Source organism: Symphalangus syndactylus, chromosome 13 (assembly GCF_028878055.3).
Source record: "Symphalangus syndactylus isolate Jambi chromosome 13, NHGRI_mSymSyn1-v2.1_pri, whole genome shotgun sequence".
NCBI lineage: Eukaryota > Metazoa > Chordata > Mammalia > Primates > Hylobatidae > Symphalangus > Symphalangus syndactylus.
Window position 1 is genome coordinate 40457764 of NC_072435.2, and position 19220 is coordinate 40476983.

At 51.2% G+C, this 19220-nt stretch overlaps 1 protein-coding gene across 1 annotated transcript in view; it reads right to left on the reverse strand.

Moving 5' to 3' along the window:
- Positions 1 to 18646, reverse strand: part of ADGRL1 (adhesion G protein-coupled receptor L1) — a 108185-nt gene extending 89539 nt beyond the window's left edge. Inside the window, exon 1 of the mRNA XM_063616150.1 lies at positions 18410 to 18646. The gene's annotated coding sequence lies outside the window, so the exon portion shown is untranslated. The remainder of the gene's footprint in view (positions 1 to 18409) is intronic.
- Positions 18647 to 19220: the final 574 nt, after the last annotated feature.

Below are 19220 nucleotides of genomic sequence, written 5' to 3' on the forward strand. Positions count from 1 at the left end.
GTCACCCAGGCTGGAGTGCAGTGGCACAATCTCGGCTCACTGCAAGCTCCGCCTCCCAGGTTCATGCCATTCTCCTGCCTCAGCCTCTCCAAGTAGCTGGGACTACAGGAGCCCGCCACCACGCCCGGCTAATTTTTTGTATATTTTTTTTTTTCTTTTTCGGGAGAACGGGGTCTCGCTATATTGCCCAGGCAGGTCTCGAACTCCTGGGCTCAAGCTATCCTCCCGCCTCTTGCCTCCCTGAGAGCTGGGATTACAGGCGTGAGCCACCGCGCCCGGCCTAATTTTTTGTATTTTTAGTAGAGACGGAGTTTCACCGTGGTCTTGATCTCCTGACCTCGTGGTCCGCCCGCCTCGGCCTCCCAAAGTGCTGGGATTACAAGCGTGAGCCACCTCGCCCGGCCTATTATTATTATTTTCTATTTTTTTTTAGATGGAGTCTCGCTCTGTCACTCAGGCTGGAGTGCAATGGCACAATCTCAGCTCACTACAACCTCCGCCTCCTGGGTTCAAGTGATTCTCCTACCTCAGCCTCCCAAGTAGCTGGGACTACAGGCATGTGCCACCACGCCCGGCTATTTATTTATTTATTTATTTTTGTTTTTGTTTTTTTTTGAGACGGAGTCTCGCTGTGTCCCCCAGGTTGGAGTACAGTGACGCGATCTCAGCTCACTGCAAGCTCTGCCTCCTGGGTTCACGCCATCCTCCTGCCTCAGCCTCCCGAGTAGCTGGGACTACAGGCGCCCGCCAACACGCCCGGCTAATTTTTTTGTATTTTTAGTAGAAACGGGGTTTCACCGTGTTAGCCAAGATGGTCTCGATCTCCTGACCTCGTGATCCGCCCATCTCGGCTTCCCAAAGTGCTGGGATTACAGATGTGAGCCACCGTGCCCGGCCTATTTATTTGTATTTTTAGTAGAGATGGGGTTTCACTGTGTTAGCCAAGATGGTCTTGATCTCCTGACCTCGTGATCCGCCAACTCGGCCTCCCAAAGTGTTGGGATTACAGGCGTGAGCCACCGCGCCCAGCCTGTGTTTAATTATTTTATTATTTTAAGTTATCTTTATTGTTAAAAATATCACAACAGTAAAAAAAAAAATACATTCTCGGGCCGGGCGCGGTGGCTCAGGCTTGTAATCCCAGCACTTTGGGAGGCCGAGGCGGGCAGATCACCAGGTCAGGAGATCGAGACCACGGTGTAAACCCCATCTCTACTAAAAATACAAAAAATTAGCCGGGGTGGCGGGTGCCTGTAGTCCCAGCTACTCGGAGAGGCTGAGGCAGGAGAATGGCGTGAACCCGGGAGGTGGTGCTTGCAGTGAGCCGAGATTGTGCCACTGCACTCCAGCTTGGGCAACAGAGCGAGACTCCGTCTCAAAAAAAAAAAAAAAAAAAATACATTCTCTGCAGCCCAGATTCAGAAAATGATAAAAATTAAAAAATAAAAATGAGGCGGGTGGATCACTTGTGGCCAGGAGTTGAAGACTAGCTTGGCCAACATGGTGAAACCCCGTCTCTACTAAAACTACAAAAAAATTAGCCAGGCATGGTGGCACGTGCCTGTAATCTTTGCTACTCGGGAGGCTGAGGCCTGAGAATCGCTTGAAGCCAGGAGGTGGAGGTTGCAGTGAGCCGAGATCGCGTCACTGCACTCTAGCCACACATATGTATACATATACATATATGTGTATATATACATACATATATACAGCATATATACATATGTATGTATATATACAGCATATATACATATGTATGTATATATACAGCAGGATGTGCATAGGTGATATGCAAATACTATGCTGTTTTATAAAAGAAACTTGAGCATCTGTGGATTTTGGTATCCAGGGAGGTCCTGGAACCATCCTGCAGGATGCAGAGAGAGGACTAGAATACATTCCCTTTCCTAGCAAAACATCCCAAGAGTTATCACTGGGTCCAGCTGCTCTTCTCTCGTCCTCTCTCTGATCCTCTCCTTTCAGTATTTTGTTCCCACTCAGTCACTAGAAGGGCTCCATCCTGCCCAACCTGATGGTCATTTCTCAGCCTCTAAGACTGTGCATTCCCAGCTTCCCCTCCCACCTCCAAGACCACCACTTCTTTTTTTTTTTTTTTTTTTTTTTTAGACGGAGTCTTGCTCTGTCACCCAGGCTGGAGTGCAGTGGCGCGATCTCGGCTCACTGCAAGCTCCGCCTCCCGGGTTCATGCCATTCTCCTGCCTCAGCCTCTCCCAGTAGCTGGGACTACAGGCGCCCGCCACCACGCCCGGCTAATTTTTTGTATTTTTAGTAGAGACAGGGTTTCACCGTGGTCTTGATCTCCTGACCTCGTGATCCGCCCGCCTCGGCCTCCCAAAGTGCTGGGATTACAAGCGTGAGCCACCGCGCCCGGCCGACCACCACTTCTTAGTCTCTTCTGTGATTCCTCTTCATCTCCCAATCTTAGCCTTGAAGAGAAAGCCAAGAGCTGAGATTGCACCATTGCTCACCAGCCTGGGCGACAGAGCGAGACTCTGTCTCAAGAAAAAAATGATTAAAATAAAATAAAATAGGCTGGGCACGGTGGCTCATGCCTGTAATCCTAGAACTTTGGAAGGTCGAGGCGGGCAGATCGTGAGGTCAGGCGTTCGAGATCAGCCTAGCCAAGATGGTGAAACCCCGTCTCTACTAAAAATACAAAAAATTTGCCGGGCGTGGTTGCAGGCACCTGTAGTCCCAGCTACTCGGGAGGCTGAGGCAGGAGAATGGCGTGAACCCGGAAGGCAAAGCTTACAGTCAGGCGAGATCGCACCACTGCCCTCCTGCCTGGGCAACAGAGCAAGACTCTGTCTAAAAAGAAAAAAAAAAGGAAAAAATTAATAAATAAAACTAAAATAAATGCTGGGCTGAGCGCAGTGGCTCACTGTAATCCTAGCACTTTGGGAGGCCGAGGTTAGGAGTTTGAGACCAGCCTGGCCAACATGGTGAAACCCCATCTCTACTAAAAACACAAAAATTAGCCAGGCGTAGTAGTGGCAGGCACCTGTAATCCCAGCTACTCAGGAGGCTGAGGCAAGAGAATCACTTGAAACTGGAAGGCGGAGGTTGCAGTGAGCTGAAATCGCGCCACTGCACTCCAGCCTGGACAACAAGAGCAAAACTCCATCTCAAAAATAAATAAATAAATAAATTAATTAATTAATTAAATGCCACCTACACCCGACAGCTGCCAATGGCGTCCCCACCTCTCACCTCTCTGGGGACCTTCACCTATACCCCCTAGATGTCTCTGCTGGAGACCCAGTGGGCACACCCAAGCATCACATCGGAAGCAGACTCTTCATCACACTCCAGACCTGTTTCCTCCTCTGTCCTCCCCAACTCAGTTAATGACACATCATTGTCCTCTATTGGTGCAGGAGATGGAATAGTGTCTTCCTCCCCTGACAAAATTCATGTTTACCTGGAGACTCAGAATGTGACCATATTTGGAAATTGTATCTTTGCAGATGTCATTAGTTAAAGTTAAAATAAGATCTTACTAGCCCAGCACTGTGGCTTGAGCCTGTATTCCCAGCTATGCAAGAGGCTGAGGTGGGAGGATCACTTGAGGCCAGGGGTTTGACACCAGCCTGGGCAACATAATGAAACCTTGTCTCTACAAAAAGAAAAATTTTTTTTTTGAGACAGAGTCTTGCTCTGTCGCCCAGGCTGGAGTCCAGTGGTGCGATCTCGGCTCACTGCAAGCTTCACCTTCCAGGTTCACGCCATTCTCCTGCCTCAGCCTCCCGAATAGCTGGGACTACAGGCGCCCACCACCACACCCAGCTAATTTTTTTTTTCTTTTTTTGTATTTTTAGTAGAGACGGGGTTTCACCATGTTAACCAGGATGGTCTCAATCTCCTGACCTCATGATCCGCCTGCCTCGGCCTCCCAAAGTGCTGGGATTACAGGTATGAGCCACCACACCTGGGCTTTTTGTTTTGTTTTGTTTTGTTTTTTGAGACAGAGTCTCACTCTGCGGCCCAGGCTAGAGTGCGGTGGCACGATCTCTCCTCACTGCAACCTCCGCCTCTTGGGTTCAAGTGATTCTCCTGCCTCAGCCTCCCAAGTACCTGGGATTATAGGCATGCACCACCACGCCCAGCGAATTTTGTATTTTTAGTAGATATGAAGTTTCACCATGTTGGCCAAGCTGGTCTCTAACTCCTCAGCTCAAATGATCCACCCTCCTCAGCCTCCCAAAATGCTGGGATTACAGTAGTGAGCCACCGCACCCAGCCAAAAATTTTAAAAAATTAGCCAGGCATGTGGCACACACTTGTAGTCCCAACTACTTAGGAGGCCAAGATGGGAGGATTGCTTGAGCCCAAAAATTGGAGGCTGCAGTGAGCCATGATTGTGCCACTGCACTCCAGCCTGGGTGACAGAGTAAGACCCTGTCTCTTAAAAAAAAAAAAAAAAAAAAAAAAAAAAAAAAATCTGGGCCCGGTGGCTCACACTTGTAATCCCAGCACTTTGGGAGGCCGAGGTGGGCAGATCACGAAGTCAGGAGATCGAGACCACGGTGAAACCCCGTCTCTACTAAAAATACAAAAAAAATTAGCCGGGCGTGGTGGCAGGCGCCTGTAGTTCCAGCTAGTCAGAGAGGCTGAGGCAGGAGAACGGCGTGAACCCGGGAGGCGGAGCTTGCAGTGAGCCGAGATTGCGCCACTGCACTCCAGCCTGGGGGACAGAGCAAGACCCTGTCTCAAAAAAAAAAAAAAAAGATGAAGTCTTACTGGACTAGAATGAGCCCTAAATCCAATGACAAATGTCCATCTAAGAAGAGGAGAGGACACAGAGACACACAGAGACCATGGAAGCCTCTCCATGGAATGATTGGAATGATGCAGCTTTGAGTTGAGGAACACCAAGGATTACAAGGAGCTACCAAAATCTAGGAGAGAGGCAAGGAAGGATTCTTCCCTAGAGCCTTCAAAGGGAGCCAAGCCCTGCCAACACCTTGACTTTGGACTTTGAGCCTCTACAACCGTAAGAGAATAACAAACTTATGTTGCTTCAAGCCACCAAGTTTGTGGTAATTTATTGCAGCAGTGCTAGAAAACTAATACAGTTGGGTGCTTCAGAAGTGTACCTGAGACACTCTGATTTGAGTAAAAGTGGTTTACCTGGAAGGTCATCGCAGAAAGTGCTGGCAGGGGATGGAGGAGGTGAGATGCAGAAGGGAGGGCAGCCAATACGTCATGTAGAAATGAGCAGGTTATCCTGGGATATCTAGGTCTTAACTCATCTTGGACAAACCCTGAGAGTTAACTTGTGCAAAGGGTGAGGGAGCTGGGGTATTTATCCTCCAACTCCCCAGCCTTTATTAGTTGAGGTATGCTAGCAGGGAAAATGAATTCTCCACAACTTCTGGCTGCCTGCATGCACCAGAGCAAAGCCATCAGGCAAAGAGTCACAGGTACAGGTGGTATGAAGCCACTGGATTGACATGCATGGTGTGGGAACAGCCTCTAAGATGGCCCTCAATGTTCCAGCCCTTGTATTAATGCCCTACCCTTGAGTGTGGTTAGACTCTATGACTTGCTTCCTGCCCATACAATGTGGCAAAATCGATACAATGTCACTTCTAAAATTAGGTCACAAAAAAGACCCTGCCTTTCATCTTGGGTGCACTCCCTTTTTGTTTTTTGGAGATGGAGTCTTGCTCTGTCGTCCAGGCTGGAGTGCAGTGGTGCAATCTCTGCTCACTGCAACCTCCACCTCCCAGTTCAAGTGATTCTCCTGCCTCAGCCTCCCAAGTAGCTGGGATTACAGGCATGGGCCACTATGCCCAGCTAATTTTTTATTTTTAGTAGAGATGGGGTTTCACCATGTTGATCAGGCTGGTCTTGGACTCCAGACCTCACCCACCCACCTCAGCCTCCCAAAGTGCTGGATTACAGGCATGAACCATTGTGCCCAGCTGGATCCACTCCCTTTTTTGCCCTCTCTTCTGCTCACTCTGATGGAAGCCACCTGCCAGGCTGTGAGCTGCCCATTGGAGAGGGTCACAAGGCCAGGAACCAGAAGAGGCCTCTGACCAACAGCCAGTGGGTAACTGATCCTGCCAACTCATAAGCTTGAAAGTGGATCCTCCCCAGTCGAGCTTTCAGATGAGATCATGGCCTTAGCCACCAACTTTTTCTTTTTAATTGAAATGCATCCATGCCCGTTTGCTTTTTGTTGTTGTTAGTTAATTAATTAATTAAAAAATAGAGACAGGGTCTCACTCTGCTGCCCAGGCTGGAGTGCAGTGGTGCGATCAATAGCTCCCTGCAGTATCGAACTCCTGGGCTCAAGTGATCCTTCCACCTCAGTTTCCCAAGTAGCTGGGACTATAGGCGCATGCCACCACACCTGGCTAATTTTTTGTTTAGTTTAGTTTTGTTTTGAGATGGAGTCTCACTCTGTCACCTAGGCTGGGGTGCAGTGGTGCAATCTTGGCTCACTACAACCTCCGCCTCCTGAGTTCAAGTGATTCTCCTATTCAGCCTCCTGAGTAGCTGGAACTACAGGCCCCATGCCACCATGCCCAGCTAGATTTTGTATTTTTAATAGAGACGGGGTTTCACCATGTTGGCCAGGCTAGTCTCGAACTTCTGGCCTCAAGTGATCCGCCTACTTCAGCCTCCCAAAGTGCTGAGATTATAGAGGTGAGTCACTGCACTGGCCTAAAATTTATTTAATTGACAAATTAAAATTGTACATATTTATGGTGTATGACATGATGTTTCGAAGTACATATACATTTCAGAATGGCTAAATGGAGTGAATTAACATATATATTACCTCACATGCCTATTTTTGTGTGTGACAAGAACACTTAAAATCTCTCTCAGTGATTTTCAAGTATACAATATATTGTTATTAGCTATAGTCACCATACTGTAGAAGATATCTCTTGACAGTATTCCTCCTGTCTAACTGAAAGTGTAGAGCCTTTGACTAACATCTCTCCAGTCCCTCCACTCTAGCCCCTGGTAACCACCATTCACTCTCTGTTCTTTTTTCTTTTTTGGAGACAGGGACTCACTTTGTCATCCAGGCTGGAGTGCAGTGGCATGATCATGGCTCACTGCAGCCTCAACCTCCTGGGGTCAAGTGATCCTCCCACCTCAGCCTCCCAAGTAGCTGGGACTACAGGCACACGCCACCATGCCCATCTAATTTTAGTATTTTTTGTAGAGATCAGGTTTCATCATGTTGCCCAGGCCGGTCTACAACTATTGAGCTCAAGCGATCCACCTCCCTTGGCCCCCCAAAGTGCTAGGATTATAGGCGCGAACCACCATGCCCAACCCTTTTTTTAAATTTAAGAGATGGGGTCCTGCTATGTTGCCCAGGCTGATCTTGAAGTCCTAGGCTCAAGCAATCCTCCCGCCTTGGCCTCCCAAAGTGCTGGGATTACAAGTGTGAGCTACCCACCCACCATCTTGACTGAAAGTTCAGGAGAGACCCTGAGCACTCAGAAAACTCACACCTGGATTTCTGCCTGCAGAAACTGTCAAATAATAAATAATAAATGTTATCTTAAGCCACTAACTTTTGGGGTAATTTTTCTTTTTCTTTTTTTTTTTTTATTTGAGACAGAGTCTCACTCTGTTGTCACCACTGGAGTACAGTGGTGCAGTCACAGCTCACTGCAGCCTTGAAATCCTGTACTCAAGTGATCCTCCCGCCTCAGCCTTCCCAGTAGCTGGAACTACAGGTGTGAACCACCATGCCCAGCTAATATTTTAATTTTTTTTTTTTTGTAGAGACAGGGTCTCACTATGTTGTCCAGGCTGGTCTTCAACTCCTGGGCTCAAGTGATCCTCCTGCCTTAGCCTCCAAAATGGTGGGACTAGAGGCATGAGCCATTGCCCCCAGCTGTGTTAGAGTAATTTGTTACAAGCCAATAGATAACTAGAAATGCTGATTGCCACAGAGGCATGGGGGGAGGGTATGGGAACAGTGGCTGGTAACCTATCTCTTTTTTTTTTTTGAGACAGAGTCTCACAGTGTCGTCCAGGCTGGAGTGCAGTGGCGCGATCTCGGCTCATTGCAACTTCTGCCTCCCGGGTTCAAGCGATTATTCTGCCTCAGCCTCCTGAGTATCTGGGATTATAGGCATGCACCACTATGCCCGACTCATTTTTGTATTTTTAGTAGAGATGGGGTTTAACCATGTTGGTCAGGCTGGTCTTGAACTCCTGACCTCATGATCTGCCCGTCTCGGCCTCCCAAAGTGTTGGGATTATAGGCGTGAGCCACTGCACCCGGATAGTAACCCATCTCTACCCCATCACTGTAGACTCCTCTCTTTCTGTCATCCCTCACATCCAATCCATTAGCCAGCCCTATCCACTCCAACTCCAAGACCCACCCTAAGCCCATAGAACCTTCCTCACCTGCACTGCCACCAGCCTGAGGCAAGTCATTCTTGTCTGTCATCTGAATTGAAGCAAAGATCTCTCCTCCCTATCAAGCTCTATCCAGGTGGATCTCCTCAGCCAGGGTAGGCTTTTTAATCCTTTATTCCTCAACCTCCTGGGCTTAAATGAGTCTCCTGCCTTAGCCTCCACAGCAGCTGGAACTACAGGTGCATGCCACTGTGCTCAGCTTTTTTTTTTTTTTTTTTTTTTTTTGAAATGGAGTCTCACTCACTCTGTGGCCCAGGCTGGAGTACAGTGGTGTGATCTTGGCTCACTGTTACCTCCATCTCCCAGGTTCAAGTGATTCTCCTGCTTAGCCTCCCAAGTAGCTGGGATTACAGGTTTGCACCACCCCGCGTGGCTAATTTTTATATTTTTAGTAGGGATGGGGTTTTGCCATGTTGGCCAGGCTGGTCTCGAACTCCTGGCCTCAAGTGATCTGCCTGCCTTAGCTTCCCAAAGTGCTGGGATTACAGGCGTCAGCAACTGTGCCTGGCCTAATTTTAAATTTTTCATAAAGATGTGGTCTCGAACCCCTAGCCTCAAGCGATCCTCCCACCTCCACCTCCCAAAATGCTGGGAGCACCTCCTGCACTTCTTCCTCAAGCACATCCTCACCCAGTGCTTCCATTCATGCATGGGACCAGTACTCATTAAGCACTTACTGTATGTACCTGACCTCTGAGTATCCAACAGGCATTTTTCTCATTTAATCCTTGAAATGACCCTACTGTCATTGTACCTGTGTTATAGCCAGAGAAACAGAGGCACAGACCAGCAAAACCACTTACCTAAGGTGACTCAGTCAATGCCAGGCAGGACTGGGATTTGTAGAGGTTTTTTTTTTTTTTTTTTTTTGAGACGGAGTCTTGCCCTGTCATCCAGGCTGAAGTGTAGTGGTGCTATCTCAGCTTACTGCAACCTCCACCTCCCAGGTTCAAGCGATTCTCGTGCCCCAGCCTCTCAAGTAGCTGGGATTACAGGTGTGCACCACCATGCCTAGCTGATTTTTTTGTTTGTTTTCTTTTGTTTTGAGTCGGAGTTTCACTCTTGTTGCCCAGGCTGAAGTGCAGTGGCGCGATCTCGGCTCACCGCAACCTCCGCCTCCTGGATTCATGTGATTCTCCTGCGTCAGCCTCCCGAGTAGCTGGAATTACAGGCATGCGCCAACATGCCCAGCTAATTTTTTATATTTTTAGTAGAGACAGGGTTTCTCCATGTTGGTCAGCCTGGTCTCGAACTCCTGACCTCAGGAGATCTGCCCGCCTGGGCCTCCCAAAGTGCTGAGATTACAGGCGTGAACCACCATGACTGGCATTTTTTTTTTTTTTTTTTTTTGAGATGGAGTTTTGCTCTGTCACCAGGCTGGAGTGCAGTGGTGTGATCTTGGCCCACTGCCACCTCCACCTCCTGGGTTCATGCAATTATCCTGCCTCAGCTTCCCAAGTAGCTGGGACTACAGGTGCATGCCACCACACCCAGCTAATTTTTTGTATTTTAGTAGAGACGGGGGTTTCACCATGTTGGCCAGGATGGTCTCAATCTCCTGACCTTGTGCTCTGCCCACCTCGGCCTCCAAAATGATTTTTGTATTTTTAGTAGAAACGGGGTTTCACCATGTTGGCCAGGCTGGTCTTGAACTCCTGACCCCAAGTGACTTGCCCCCTTCAGTCTCCTAAAGTCCTGGGATTACAGGCATGAGCCACTGTGCCTGACCCCAGGGCTGGTATTTGAACCATGCAGTTTCTATACCAGCCCTGGGGTCTTCATTGACATTCAGCTTATGCATCCAATGTGTTAATTCTCTCACTTCCAAACAGATGGGCATTTCCAAGTGCCCAGAGACCCCGGCAGGTTTACATCCCTTGGCTTTATCCAGAAGGTGGTTTGGTCTTCAAGGCTGGGTGCAGTGGCGCACACCTGTAATCCTAGCACTTTGGGAGGCCCAGGTGGGCGGATCACCGGAGGTCAGGAGTTTGAGACCAGCCTGACCAACATGGAGATTTCTACTAAAAATGCGAAGTTAGCTGGGCGTGGTGGTACATGCCTGTAATCCCAGCTACTCGGGAGGCTGAGGCAGGAGAATCGCTTGAACCCGGGAGGCGGAGGTTGTGGTGAATTGAGATCGCGCCATTGCACTCCGGCCTGGGAAACAAGAGGAAAACACCGTCTCAAAAAAAAAAAAAGAAAAGAAGAGAACAGAAGGTGGTTTGGTCTTTCTCAGCTGCACTGATGAACAGGCCCATTTCTTGTCCTCAGAGATAGAGTCTAGCGTAGCAGGGGAGACAAAGGAGGTATCACTAAACTTAAATCCACAGGAACTACTCAACCCTGTGTAAGAGCACCTGGGATGTGTTAATTCTGCCTGGGAGAGATTTGGAAAGGCTGGAAGGACTCTTTTTGTTCATCTTTGTTGGTTTTTTTTTTTTGATTATTGTTTGTTTTGAGACGGAGTCTTGCTCTGTCATACACGCTGGAGTGCAGTGGTGAGATGTTGGTTCACTGCAACCTCTGCCTTTCTGGCGATTCTCCTGCCTCAGCCTCCTGAGTATATGAGATTACAAGTGCCTGTCACCATGCCTGGCTAATTTTTGTATTTTTAGTAGAGATGGGGTTTCACCATGTTGGCCAGGCTGGTCTTGAACTCCTGACCTCAAGTGATCCACCTGCCTTGGCCTCCCAAAGTGCTAAGATTATAGGCGTAAGCCACCACAGCTGGCCCATCTTTGTATTCTGAGCCAGGTAAACACACAAAGGCCAGGCTGGGGCAGGGCACAGTGGCTCATGCCTGTAATCCCACCATTTCAGCAGGCCAAAGTGGGAGGATTGCTTGAGGATTGCTTCAAGACCAGCTTGGGCAACATAGCGAGACCCCATCTCTTTTTTTTTTTTTTTTTTTTTTTGAGACGGAGTCTTGCTCTTTCACCCAGGCTGGAGTGCAGTGGCGCAATCTCAGCTCACTGCAGGCTCCGCCCCCCAGCGTTCACGCCATTCTCCTGCCTCAGCCTCCCTAGTAGCTGGGACTACAAGCGCCCGCCACCACGCCCGGCTAATTTTTTGTGTTTTTAGTAGAGACGGGGTTTCACTGTGTTAGCCAGGATGGTCTCGATCTCCTGACCTCGTGATCCGCCCGCCTCGGCCTCCCAAAGTGCTGGGATTACAGGCGTGAGCCACCGCGCCCGGCTGCAAGACCCCATCTCTTAAAAAATAACAAAAAGTTAGCTGGATGTGGTGGCACACACCTGTACTCTCAACTACTCGGGAGGCTGAGGCAGGAGGATTCCTTGAGCCTGGGAGATTGTTAGCCTGGGTGACGGAATGAGGCCTTGTCTCTTAAAAAAAAAAAAAAAAAGCCGGGTGCAGTGGCTCATGCCTGTAATCCCAGCACTTTGAGAGGCCAAGGTGGGTGGATCACCAGGTCAGGAGATCGAGACCATCCTGGCCAACATGGTGAAACCCCGTCTCTACTACAAATACATGCTGGGTGTGGTGTCGCATGCCTGTAATCCCAGCTACTTGGGAGGCTGAGGCAGGAGAATCACTTGAACCAGGTAGTCGGAGGTTGCAGTGAGCCAAGATCACGCCACTGCACTCCAGCCTGGTGACAGAGCGAGACATCATCTAAAAAAAAAAAAAAAAAATGCCAAAGTGGGTAAATGACTCGCTGCGGGTCATGCAGCCTGAAAGTCCGAAGGAGACTTTGCAAGAAACCTTGCTGCTTTCCACCCTCTTGTGTCAGTCTCTCAGGCTGCTGTAAGGAAGTGCTACCCACTGGGTGGCTTAAAGCAACAGAGATTTATTCTCTTCCACATCTGGAGGCCAGAAGCCTGGAATCAAGGTATTGACAGGATCATGTTCCCTCTGAAACTTGCAAGGGAGACTCCTTCCTTGCCTCTGTCCGGCCAGCGGGCATTGGTGGTGGCCAGCAATGCTGGGTGCTCCTTGGCTTGTAGATGATGCATCTCTCCAGTCTCTGCATCATCCAGTCTCTGCCTCCTCCATCACATGGACTCTCCCTCGTGTACTTGTGTCTATTCTCTTCTTACCAAGACACTGGTCGTATTGGCTGGGCGCGATGGCTCACGCCAATGATCCCAGCGCTTTGGGAGGCTGAGGTGGGCAGATCACTTGAGGTCAGGAGTTCGAGACCTGAGGCAAGTTGCAATTTTTAGCCCCATTTTATAGATGAAGCTACTGAGGCTTGGAAAATAACATGCTCATTCTTCCCGGAACCACCCAGCAGACTTCTGCTGGAGTCTTATTGGCCGGAAGAGTGTTACACAGCCATCTCTAGAAGGAAGGGAGTTGGGAGGCTGAGGTAGGCAGATCACTTGAGGTCAGGAGTTTGAGATCAGCCTGGCCAACATGGCGAAACCCCGTCTCTACTAAAAATACAAAAAATTAGCCGGGCGTGGTGGTGGGCACCTGTAATCCCAGCTACTTGGGAGGCTGAGGTAAGAGTAGCTTGAACCTGGGAGGCAGAGGTTGCAGTGAGCCGAGATTGCACCACTGCCCTCCAGCCTGGGTAACAGAGTGAGACTCTGTCCCCAAAAATAAATAAAATAAATAAATAAATAAAATAGAAGCAAGCGGGACTTGAAGGCTGGAATAATGGCAAGGGGGGCTGGAAGACAGGCTGGAAGGCAAAAAAAAATACATAAATAAATAAAATAGAAGCAAGGGGGGCTGGAGGGCAAGGATTAGGCAAGGCACACTGACACTTAAGGAGCCCTGTGTTAGCAAAGGAAAGAGATAGGTGTGAATGCAACAAACTGTGTCTCCCACAATTCTTCCTGCCTCTGAATCTGGATGAAGTATATTGAGTGCCTGCTAAGGACTAAGCACTATGCTACAGACTCAAAGCAAATTATTCCTTTTTTTTTTTTTTTTTTTGAGATGAAGTTTTGTTCTTGTTGCCCAGGCTGGAGTGCAATGGCACGATCTCGGTTCACTGCAACCTCTTCCTCCCAGGTTCAAGTGATTCTCCTGTCTCAGCCTCATGAGTAGCTGGGATTACAGGTGCACACCATCATGCCTGGCTAATTTTTGTATTTTTAGTACAGATGGAGTTTCACCATGTTGGCCAGACTGGTCTTGAACTCTTCACCTCAGAGGATCTGCCCACCTCGACCTCCCAAAGTGCTGGGATTACAGGTGTGAGCCAATGCACCCAGCCTTCAAGGCAAATTCTTTTTTTTTTTTTTTCCCTGAGACGGAGTTTCAGTCAGTCATCCAGGCTGGAGTCCAGTGTTGTGATCTCAGCTCACTGCAACCTCCGCCTCCTGGGTTCAAGTGATTCTCCTGCCTCAGCCTCCCGAGTAGCTGGGATTACAGGCACATGCCACCACACCCAGCTAATTTTTTGTATTTTTAGTAGAGACGGGGTTTCACCATGTGGGTCAGGCTGGTCTCAAACTCCTGACCTCAGTGATCTGCCCACCTTGTCCTCCCAAAGTGCTGGGATTACAGGCATCAGCCACTACACCTGGCCAAGACCTCAACTCTCAAATAAATAAATAAATAAATAAATAAAGCCAATACCATCCCTGCAGAGTTAGCTTTCAGGAGGGCTTATATTCTAGTTGCTGAGGGATGGGGTGGCTCAGAAATAATATTGGTTACGGGAACAACTTGTACTGTGGTCCAGGCACTGCTTTGAGGACTTCTCATTCGCTAAGTCAATTATTCATCACAAAAGCCATATAAGGCAGGTTTTTTGTTTTTGCGGATTTTTTTTTGAGACGGAGTCTCGCTCTGTCACCCAGGCTGGAGCGCAGTGGTGCGATCTCAGCTCACTGCAAGCTCTGCCTCCTGGGGTCACGCCATTCTCCTGCCTCAGCCTCCCCAGTAGCTGGGACTACAGGCGCCTGCCACCACGCCTGGCTAATTTTTTGTATTTTTAGTAGAGACGGGGTTTCACTTGTTAGCCAGGATGGTCTTGGTCTCCTGACCTCGTGATCTGCCCGCCTTGGCCTCCCAAAGTGCTGGGATTACAGGCGTGAGCCACCGCGCCCGGCCTTGCGGATTTTTTTGTAGAGACTACAGGTGTTAGCCATTGTGCCTGGCTTTTCTTTTTTGTAGAGATAGGGTCTCGCTATGTTGCCCAGACTGGTCTCAAACTCTTGGCCTAAAGCGACCCTCCTACCTTGGGCTCCTGAGTGGCTGAGATTACAGATTCCAGACGCTGCACCCAGCTCAGGTAGGTTTTATTACTATCCTCATTTTATAAATGAGGAAAGGGGCTCGGAGAAGTTAAGTAACATGCCCAATGTCACACAGCTAATAACTGTGAAGCCAGGATTTGAACCCAGGTCCTTGGATTCGAGAGCCTAAGATCCTGAGTTCAGGTAAGTAATACAATGTCAGCTGGCTCTAAGACAGATGATGGTAAATAACACGGACCATTGGGCCTGGCAAGGTGGCTCACACCTGTGATCCCAGCACTTTGGGAGGCAGAGGTGGGCAAATCACCTGAGGTCAGGAGTTTGAGACTAGCCTGGCCAACATGGCGAAATCCTGTCTGTATTAAAAATACAAAAATTAGCTAGGCGTGGTGGCATGTGCCTGTGGTCCCAGCTACATGGGAGGCTGAGGTAGGAGAATCGCTTGAACCCAGGAGGTGGAGACTGCAGTGAGATCACACCACTGTGCTCTAGCCTGGGTGACAGAGCGAGACTCCATCTCAAAAAAAAAAAAAAAAAAAAGGTCCGGGCGCAGTGGCTCACGCCTGTAATCTCAGCGCTTTGGGGGCCCGAGGCGGGCGTATCACGAGGTTAGGAGATCAAGACCATCCTGGCTAACACAGTGAAACCCGGTCTCTACTAAAAATACAAAAAAAAAATTAGCCGGGCGTGGTGGTGGGCGCCTGTAGTCTCAGCTACTCAGGAGGCCGAGGCAGAATGCCGTGAACCCGGGAGGCGGAGCTCGCAGTGAGCCGAGATGGGGCCACTGCACTCCAGCCTGGGCGACAGAGTGAGACTCCATCTCAAAAAAAAAAAAAAAAAAAAAAAAAAAGGCCGGCGCGGTGGCTTATGCCTGTAATCCCAATGCTTTGGGAGACTGAGCCAGGTGGATCACCTGAGGTCAGGAGTTCTAGACCAGCCTGGCCAACATGGTGAAACCCCGTCTCTACTAAAAATACAAAAATTAGCTGGGCGTGGTGGCATGCGCGGGTAATCCCAGCTACTCAGGAAGCTGCTTGAACCCAGGAGGTGGAGGTTGCAGTGAGCCGAGATTGCACCACTGCACTCCAGCCTCGGCGACAGAGCAAGACTCCGCCTCAAAAGAAAAAATACAAATAAAAATAAAATAAAGAGAACAGCCAGTGGGAAGTCCCAGAAATGGGCACACACTGGGTGTGTCTGTGGCTGAGGCGAAAGTCTAGGGATTATTGCACCCACTTTGCACGTGTGACCTTCCACAATTCTTCACACAGCGACTCCTTCACAACAGTCTCATGACATAGGTTTTTATAATTCTCCCCTCTTGACAGGCGAGGAAACAGGCCCAGGGTGGCTAACTGAGCCACAGCCAGAAAGCAATGGAGCTCCAATCTGAATCCAGGCAGCTTGCCCCCACTGCCGAACCCCAAGGGGAACAGTAGGGAGCCAATGCCAGCAGGCTGGGAGGGCTGCCTGGAGAAGGTGGATGTCACCAGGACCTGGGGGAGGACCCTGAGGAGCAGGGAGGGAGAGAGCTGCCGCTGACCTCGGCACAAAAACATGTTCCTGGGGTAGTTCTTGGAAGGCAGATTTCCAGGCGCCTGCCCCCAATGTGGCCCTGCCTCCGACGCTCCCCCAGGCCCCCTCTTCCTAGAGGGAAGGCGGCAAGAGGCACTTCATTAGCGCCTCTGAGGCCCCAGCAGCCCCGGGGGGATGAAAAGGGCCTAGGAGGGGAGCCGTCCTAATTTTGGCACACCTGGCAGGGGGCCCAGGGCCACTGAAAGGGATTCAGCTGGGGCCGGCTGGGCAGGCCCTGTCATTGTTCCGGCTAGATCCGCGGTCAGGGCTTCAAATGCAAAACCGGGCTGGGGATGGGGTGGGGGCGCCAGTGGCCTTTGCTCTTCCTTTAATAGACCAAAGGACTCTGGCGGCTTAGCTCTTTTTCCTAATTTAAAGATATTTTCAGGCGTTTGGGAGCTCCCCTACGGCGAAGCAGGAAGGCTGGGAAGTGGGGGGCCTTGAAACTCTCTTCGTGGTTGCCGCGGAGGATGGAGAAAAAGGCGGGGAGAAGAAGGGGGGCTGAGGTTGGTCTGGGGTCACGGTGGGGCGCTGGGCAGGTAGAGACCCGTGTTCAGTTCTCGGCTCTCCTCTGCCCCAGTTTCCCTCTCTGGAACCTCTGCCTGGTTTCTGGAACCGTCCTCAGCAGGTAGGACGGATGCAGATATGCCCAAACGGCAGTTTCTTCCAAAGGAGCTCTTTCGGGTCAATTCTGGAGGCCTTAACTTGGGAGGTAGATGGAGGAGGCTTGATCCCTCTCAGCATGGCAGCCGTGGTGCCAAGGCAGGAAGGAGGGTAGGGAGGCAAGCCAATGGGGTGCAGCGGCCTCCTTGCCAGAAAATGGGGGCTCCCTGGATCATCTCCTCGGCGGGAGGGTGCACGGGTACCAGGAGAGAGAACCAAGGGGCCCCGATGGAGGGGAGCTTGGGGCCTAGGGACAGTTGAAGTGGTACTGTCTTCCTCTCTCTCCTGGCCACGCTGCCCAGTCGGCCTTTTTCTCCCCTTTCCCTCCCCTTTTGCCCCCACCCCCGCCTGCCCCCCTCCAGGTGCCAGCGCCCCTCACTCCCAACCCCCCGGCCTCTTCTCCTGCCTCCCCCGTGCCACCTCCTTGGGCTGCGTTTCTCTTCGCTCCTCCGAGTTCCCAGCCATCCCCTCTCTCCCCCTCCCCAGCCCGCCCTCCTCCCTCTGACTGGCTCCCGCCTCCCCAACGCTCTCCCAGCCTCCCAGCCCCCTCCTCCCTCCCTCTCTCTCCCCTTCCTTCCTTCATCCTGGCCTCTCTTCCCACCTTCTCCAGCAGGAGAGAGGGGGCCGCGCTCCCCCCCAGCCCCTCCCCCTCCCTCCCTGGGGCCGCCGCCATCTTGCAGGATGCTGGCGAGGGAGCCGCGTGCAGGCAATGGAAACAATGCATCTTTTATGAAGCGATTCCCCCCTCCCCGCCTGGAAACCTTGCATTAATGCGGCATTGATTTCCCTAGTAATACAGGGGGCTCTCCCGCGCCCCCAACCCGAGGGGCGCAAGAAGGGAGGGGGCCAGGTTCGGGGGCGGGGAGGGAAAAGTGGAGGGCGATGGAGGCATCGCTCCGGGCTCCCAGCTCTGCAGCCGGCGCCCTCCCCGCGCCCCGCCCGGAGACCCCCACCCCACCCCGCAGGTGGAGGTTCCCAGAGGCGGAGGGGGGTTCCGACGCGAGGCCCTCTAGTAACTTCTGGGCTGAGACCCAGCCACAGAGTCCCGGCCGATGGGACCCCCACACCCCCCATTATCAGCCCTGGCACTGGCCAGAAAGGGCGCAGGAGACCTTCGGCTGCCCCTGGGGCCAGCTGTCTGCGGCCGGGTCCTCTGGGACACGTGCCCCCTCTCCCCCCAGAACCCTCCGAGGTTCCCCATCTCCTCGAAGCCCTGTTTCCTTCCCCTCTTCTCTTCCATCTTGCCGCCTCACTCCCATCCTTACAGCTCCCGCCTCCCTCATCCTCTCCTGGCTCCCCCCTTCCCCTTCCCTGCTGCCTGCCTCCTCCCTCCACGCTCCCTTCCCTGCGTGCTAATGGCCCGGTGGCAGGCGGCTCCGTGGCTGTTTCCGGGGGAGGCGGGTTTGCAGCCAGTGGAGATGTTGGAGCGGTTTGGGGAGGGGGAGGAAGAAGAATTATACATACATAAATCTGGGATAATGACGGTGCTGCTAATGGGGCCGGCGGCGGCAGCTCCCGGCAGTCCCCCCCACAAACACACACCCCATCACACACACTCAGGGACCAACCTGGCTTCCTGACGCGTTTGAGGGTCCGTGGGCCCCGATCATCTCCTTGACTGGCCCTGAATCATCCCTGCTGCAGATACGGGGTCCAGGCTCATTTGTGGCATCAATGAAACATCCCCCTCCAGCCCCCCAGTTCAATTTGCGGCATGCCACTTTGCTTGCCCTGTGGCCTAGAGGCGAGTAGTTACCCCAGCAGGACAGGTGTGTTCCCTTGGGTCTTATTACCCCACCACCAGCATGGACCCCCCACTCCTCTAGGTTTTCTGAGGTCACACCACCCACCACATGACATCTTTTGCATAACTGAAGGAAGGTCAGACGGATTTTCTTACCCTTTCTCCATTTGATAGCTGTGTGACCTTAGGCAAATTACTTAACCTCTCGGAGATTCAGTTCTCTGTTCTTGTAATTTGGGAATAATTATGTTCAAAGAACCTGAGGCTGAGGTGGGAGGATCGCTTGAGGCAAGGAGTTGGAGAACAGCCTGGGCAACGTAGTGAAACCCCTTTCTCTAAAAAACAAAACTTTTTAAAAAAATTAGTCAAGTTAAGGGCCAGACGCCGGGCGCGGTGGCTCACGCTTGTAATCCCAGCACTTTGGGAGGCCGAGGCGGGCGGATCACGAGGTCAGGAGATCGAGACCACGGTGAAACCCCGTCTCTACTAAAAATACAAAAAATTAGCCGGGCATGGTGGCGGGCGCCTGTAGTCCCAGCTACTCGGAGAGGCTGAGGCAGGAGAATGGCGTGAACCCGGGAGGCGGAGCTTGCAGTGAGCCGAGATTGCGCCACTGCACTCCAGCCTGGGCGACA